General features: G+C 39.7%; 1 long non-coding RNA gene across 1 annotated transcript; it reads left to right on the forward strand.

The window, feature by feature from the left end:
* The first annotated feature begins 245 nt into the window (after nucleotides 1-245).
* On the forward strand, nucleotides 246-2956 carry LOC127555791 (uncharacterized). Its single transcript, XR_007952284.1, has 5 exons — nucleotides 246-397; nucleotides 1060-1109; nucleotides 1463-1592; nucleotides 2085-2191; nucleotides 2437-2956. It is a non-coding gene; the product is annotated as an uncharacterized LOC127555791 (long non-coding RNA).
* The last annotated feature ends 4240 nt before the right edge of the window (nucleotides 2957-7196 follow it).

Genomic DNA, 7196 nt, shown 5'->3' on the forward strand with positions numbered 1-7196 from the left:
TGAGGCAGGATGAATAGTCCTCAGCTGGAAGGTAAGGTTGATGTCCATCCATCCTTGGGACTCAAAGTTCCTGAATCTAACCCAAATGAGTTCCCTCTGGGGGAATGGTTCCTAGGAAACCCAAAGGAGCTCCACAGACTCCCAAAGCATACTTTGGTCCCACCCCTTCCTTCTGCAATTGGACTCTTGGTGTTGGGCAAGTTTCTGGGAATCTCATTTTGGAACTATCAGCCACTTCCAAATGCTGCTAGAAATAGAGCCTTCCTGGATCTATATCTGGAGCTTCTCTGCCTTGAGGATCAATTAGACTCAAGAGCCCTTCAGTGGACAATTTAACCAAGAAACAGCTAACGGCATCTGGAGCCCAAAAGATCAGAAAACATTTGTCCAAGTCAGAGTATGTGTTTGTGTTTGTGGGATTCTATATTATTAGGTATATTTAGAGCATGAAGGAGTTCTTTACCTGGTGTCTGTGAACTTGTGTTTTTTAAATATTTCAATAACTACTAAGAATATAATATGCTTTCCTTTTTAATCCTATATATTTTTATGTTGTGCATCCAAAGAACATGATTCTGAGAATGAGCTAATAGAATGCTAAAGAGGACTGAGATGTAAAAAAGATTAAGAATCCCTTGTTTAGAAGATCTGAGTGCAATTCTCCGTGCTAGTAATATTCTTTATGTATTGATTTGTCTCTAAATTTCTGTGACCCTGAATATTGTAATAAGAGTGTGAATTGAGGTGGTCTGTTTATATTGAATTACGAGATTTGTATGTCTGGAGAATATGAATTGTACATCTGTGTAACAAAAGAGTGTTGGAGACTGAGGGAAGGGATGCAGTGTCTGGGTAATATGTTTCTGTGACAATACAAACTTCATACAGAGGTTTTTTGATCAGAGATAGATTGCAGTAGATGGTTCCTACAATCCCTTACAATAAGATTAAGGATTTAGTCTCACCTCCCAGATAGCAGTTGGCCACCGCAGGAGTAAAGCAGGAGTGTGGGGATCTCACTTGAGGAGCTAGACATAAGGTTTGTATTTTCTCCCATAGAGACTTCAAAATGAAGATAGTCTTGCTGCTAGCTGTAATAATGGCCTGTGGTAAGAAGTGACCACGAAACTGATTTCTTCCCATGAATCAGCCCCAGAAAGGACAACTTCTGGGTGGTATAAAAATCTTTTTTCCCCAGCATCTTTTGGGCTCCCTAGTCCTTTTCATTCCTTGAGCCTTGCCAATCCCAATTAATTCTTCACTGTCTCTTCTTAGAAACTGGAAGGAAAATAGGGCAAGATTCTCCCCTCAAATGAGGGGTGGGAAGGGACAGACTAGGAGGAAAATAGGGCAAGATTCTCCCCTCAGAGGAAGGGTGGGAAGGGACAGACAAAAGCAATGGTGGAAAGTGAGGACAGAAGGGTGGTCACATCGTATTGGGGACCACTGATCTCTCTTGCAGACTTATTTGAGGTTCAAGGGGATGCAAAACAATTCTTAAGGATGATAAGAAAAATCACGGGAAAGAGGTTATTTTATCCTTATGGCTTCAACAGATGCCAATGTAAAGATCAAGATAAAAGAACTGACAGGTAAGCTGCCATTCCCCAGCCCTGCCAGGGTAAATAAACTTAGTTAACTTCCTGGAAATCACTAGAAGGAGCACTGACAGGAGATGTAAGTTAATGGGAAACATACAAGGCAAGGGCACCAAAGAGATGCGTTTCAAAAGTCTAAAAGAGTGTCCTTCTCCTGCATTCTCTGGAGTCTTTCTATATATGTCTGTGCGATCCTCCAGAAGGGAAATAGAGAAGCCTGAGACCAGAGAAGTTTTCAGAATCAGAGACTCTCTATTAAATACAAGGTTTGGAACTGAAAAGGACCTTAGACAACAGGTAGTCCAACTCCCTGATTTACAAATGAGAAGAACATGACCCTAAACCTAGGTGTTTTCACTCCCAAACCAGAGATCCTTCCACCACAGCAGGCTGCCTCCTTGCATGGCCTCTCTGGGTGTCCTATTTGCTGACCAATTGCTTCCCAATAGGACAGAAGGAGAGCACTCAGTGGGTTCCTCCCTTTAGATGCTGTTCCGCCCATGACTGCTGCTATTTAAAGCTGAAGAAGAAAGGCTGCAAACCCAGAAGATTGAAATACCATTATGTAATCCAAGATCAGTCCGTCATCTGTGGTGAGATAACACATTACAATGAGGCACCACTGGGCACTCCAGATGTGCAGAAGTCTCACATGGTGACTTCCTAGACTCCCTAGAAACTAGGGCTGCACTCTCCCCTCAGACTAGGAGCTTCCTTTGGGGAAAGGATTGTCTCTATCAAGGCACCCAATAAAGGGGTGCAGCTTGGCAGGGGAGGGGAAAAGATGTAAATAGAAAATTACCACTTCTCCCAGCATTTCATTTCTCTGAATTTACAGAGAATGGGAACAAATGTCAGAAGAAAGTCTGTGCCTGTGATAAAGCAGCTGCCTACTGTATGAAGAAAAACGTGAAAAATTACCAGCATAACCTATTTATCTCCAAGGCTGAGAGCTTTCCCCCTTCCTCAACAAAAATCAACAATAAGTAGCCTCAGAGCTCCAACTTGAGAGCCATCACTGCCCAATCTTTTTCGGAATGGTGTTGCTTTGCCAACAGGATTCACACTAATTAATGCAATCAGTCAACAAATCTTTATTAATTGCTTACTCTGAGCTAGTCATTCTAATATAAATTACCAACCTCAATTCCAGAGGCCTGATGGTAAAATTTATTTTCCTTCTCTCAGGAGAGAACTGAAAAAGGAGGGATGTGGAATCCATACCTGTAGAATTATGCTGCTGGGATTTTTGATTTGGTTTCTTTTATTGTTCCTTATTGTTATGAGGAGGGAAGTGGTTATTAGGAAGTGATACTGATACAGGGGAAAAAAAGTATCAATAAAAGATTGGGTCCATTTTTGGTTTTTTGGTTTTTAATCAGTCCTGTGTTGTTGCTATCAAGGAAATTTGCTCAATATGGGTCAAACAGGATGGAGGAGAGGGAGGAAAGGAAAGCAGGGAAAAGAAATGTGGTTCTGCCCTCTCCTACCTGCAGACCCAGCTCCTCTGACTTGTCACTGTTCCTCTGAAAGGTTCAGAAAAACAGAATTCCAGAGTTAAAAGTAGGTTCTGCTACTAGAAGCCATATAGTTAAGTATTCAGGAGAATAATCTGTAATCTCAAAGCTACTTCTGCATTCCTCACAACAGATATATAATTAGTGCTTGTTAAATCACTGAATTTAATAATGCAGTTGCTGACTAGGGAGGTTTGGGAACAGGCCAGAGACCTCTCCCTGACCCTCTCCCCCTGCTTCTAACAAGTCTGACTCACCTTCTCTGTGAGTGGTCTCTAGGATCTCTGCTGTCATCCACGTGGCTCTAAACTATTTACTTCAAAGGGGAAGAACATGATGGTGTCAGCCAGAATTGAACACCTTTTAAATGGCCAAGCCTTTTCAGCCAAATATTTGTGTAGTGCGTTCCAGATACAGTGATATTACTGATAAGGGAAAGTATACCATTCATCCTGCCTAGAACTTAGAGTTGGGGAAAACAGCCAAAGGCTTAGGGAGGTCAAATGATTTACAAGCATAAAAGACAATTTGTTCATGAAGGAAGCTGAAGCAGGTGCTGTGGTGTGTTTAGAATTGGAATAAACATCAAAGGCATCAAGGTCTTACTACATCCCGGGTCAGTGCTGATCATCTTGATTTTTGTCCTGTCATCACACTGATGACTCTGAAAGAGATAGTGAGGCTGGTGAGTGTGTAACTGTCTCACTTCAATCCAGTTCATGTACAAGTCAAGACATCAACCCACAATGTCACTGAGCCTCTTCGAAAAGGAGGGATGAACAGTAATCACCTTTTGTGAAAGGCAATACATTGGGTTGTACAATTCCGATGTCTCTTGTTGTGAAGCTTCCCAGATAGGAGGTGGCAGACAACAAGAAAGGTGAACAGTGCACATGGACTGGAGGATTGTTCAGTATCTTTGCAGAGATACTGAAATGGTTCGCCATTTCCTTTTTCAGATCATTTTACAATTGAGGAAACTGAGGTAAATAGGGTATGTGACATAGTTACTAGGTAGCTGAAGCCATATTTGAACTCAAGAAATGCATTCTCTTGTGAAATACTTTCTGAACATCAAACGAAGACTGATGAAGGCTATTCCTTTTGTAAAATCTTTGTAAAAGTATGTTTTCTCTTTTCACGAAATTGAGACTGCCCTAGAAAATCCAGACTATCATCCACTAAAATCTCCCTCTGATTCTCCAAGGTGGTGCAAAGAACTGTAGTTCTGAATGACTGATGGCCATCGTCTTCTTAGATGACAAGATTTGGTGGATCCTTCCATGTAGCAAGGACTTTAGCCCAGACCAGAAGTGGGCTATATACATTTTATCTGGAGACTGGCCTAATTAAGGAAAGAGGTCCATGTCTTCCCCACTTTTCCATATTTCCCCCTATTATCTCATCTCTCTCTTCCCTTTTATGGTTAAATTCCTTGAAGAGGCCACTGTAGATGCTTTCACACCTTTTTCTCTCCCTCTCTTCTGGATTCTGTATAATTCAACTTCTGATCTTGTAATTTAATCCAAATTTTTCTCCTTAAGTTTTCCTTATCTCCCTTAGTTGTCAAATCCAATGCTCTCATTTCTCATTCTTCTATTGCCTTTGACACAATTAATTGTTCTCTCCTTCTTAATACTGTCCAATGGTAGCTGAGTGCTATGGATTCTACCTTTGAAGACTCTTCATAGATGTCTTGCTATCCCTACTGGCTCTGCCACCCACCTAGTGCAGGTCCTCATTACCTCACATCTGGACTACTGCAATAGTCTGCTGATGAGTCTGTCTGCCTCAAGTCTCTCCTACTTGGAATCCATCTTGTGCTCAGCTATCAAAGTGACCTTCAATGCACTATAGGTCTGAGCATGTTCCTTCCCCCCTTCCCACTCAATAAACTCCAGTGACTCCAGTGACATCTCCTGAATCAATTATGAGATCCTCTGACGATCACACTTTCTCACTTACCTCTCCCCAAATTCCAGTCTTTATCTGACATATTCTGCAACCCAGAGTCACTGGCCTCTTGACTGTTGCTTATACAAGACACTCCACCTCCTGACTCCAGTCATTTTCCCTGTCTGTTCCCTAAGATTGGAACTCTGTCCCTGCTCACCTCTAGCTCCTGTATTCCTTCAACTCCTGCTCACTCATCTCTACTTGGTCCTGTCTTCTCTCTAGGCTTTCTTGACCCTCCTCCCTCCTAGATCACTTCCTACTAATCTGAATATTTTCTTCTATAAGAAGTTTTCTAGATATTGTTAATTCCTTCCTTTTGTTAGTTAACTCCAATTTATCTTGAACAATTGTACCTTGTTTCTAATAGTTGTTTGCATGTGTTTCCCTCATTAGAATACTAGCTCCAAGAGCATGGATTGCCTTTGGCCTCTATTTCTATACCTAGTACTTAGTGTAGTCACTAGCTAGGATATAGTAGCAATTAATCATTTTTTAAAACAGAATCAGTGAACAGGTGAAGAACTGTTCTGGCCATAATAAGTCATGAAATCATCTAACCTGGGAACCATGGGGATAAAGGAAGGACCTTCTCTAGAAGAATGATAAATCCCTGACAAGCAGAAGACTAGGGAAGACAATACCAATCAAACCAAAATGTGTATGTTGTTAATAGACTTTGCTTTTCTAACCCCTGAAATATGACTTTCAGAAATCATACCCTGAACTAATTTCACTTAATAAGAATAAATATACATTTATGGGCCTCTCCAAGTTATTGGAGTTATTGTCTTACAATAAAGTGTGGAGTAGATAATTTAATGATTATTATCCAGATTTTATGACAAAGAAACTGAGGCTCAGAGAGGCTGAATGATTTCTTTATGGTTATACAACTAGTAAATGTTAGAAGCTGGGATTCAAATCTTGTCTCTCTTGACTCTAAGACAAGTGATTTCTCCAATATATTATGCTATACTTATACCTGTAATCACAGACTTTACCATTAGAGAACTTCAAGAGAACCTTCTTAGCACCTTACCTATAACTAACATACAAATTAATATACATATATATACACATACATACATACATACATACATACACATCTATATGAAGGGGGGATGTGAGTGTGGTATGAGAGAAAGGGTTGTTATTGTTTAGTCATTTGAATTCTCTCCAACTGTCCATGACCCCACTTGAGGTTTTCTTGGCAAAAATTCTGAAGTAGTTTGCCATTTCCTTCTTCAGATCATTTTACAATTGAGAAAACTAAGGCATATAGTTACTAAGTAATAAGGCCATATTTGAACTCAAGAAATGGAGTCTTTCTGACTCCAGGCCAGGTGCTGCACCCAGTGATCACCACCTGTCCATCTCTCTGTGTCTCTCTGTCTCTCTATCTCTGTCTCCCTTTCTAGATAAAGACATAAATACACATACACACACACATACAGTTAAACAGATAGACATACACATAGATATATAATATACAAAAAATTACCCTGGCATGGATTCTGTCAATATAAAGTTATTATTAAATTAAATTAAATTTTTAAAAAAGATATATAATATACATCTATTTAATATATTACTATCTATTGATATATCTAGATTATGTATCATATCTATATCAATATTACATATTCTTTTCTATTCCATCCAAGTTTTATAAACTACTGTATGACATTTTGCAAGTCACTTACTTTCTCTAACTTTTCTCATCTGTAAAATGGATACATTGGACTAGGTCAGTGGTGTTAAACATGATCATAAAGGGGTAACTACAGCAGCATATTGACATAGAAAACCATCAATTAACATTAGCTTTGCTGTATTTTTATTTATTTTGTAAAATATTTCTCAATTATATTTGAATCTGGTTCTGGCTTCACCCTAGGTCTCTCAGGTCTAATCTAGTTCCAAGTTAAGAATTTTATCATTCCATAGAATGGACAATATTCAAGTTTGTTCCAAAAGGACTACAAACTAGTGGGGCCATAAGCTAGCAAAAATAGGAGAGAGAGAGAGAGAAAGAGAGAGAGAAAGAGAGAGAGAGAGAGAGAGAGAGAGAGAGAGAGAGAGAGAGAGAGAGAGAGAGAGAGAGTATTTTAGTAGGAAGAGGTAA

The sequence above is a fragment of the Antechinus flavipes genome, chromosome 3 (genome assembly GCF_016432865.1).
Source record: "Antechinus flavipes isolate AdamAnt ecotype Samford, QLD, Australia chromosome 3, AdamAnt_v2, whole genome shotgun sequence".
Classification (NCBI taxonomy): domain Eukaryota; kingdom Metazoa; phylum Chordata; class Mammalia; order Dasyuromorphia; family Dasyuridae; genus Antechinus; species Antechinus flavipes.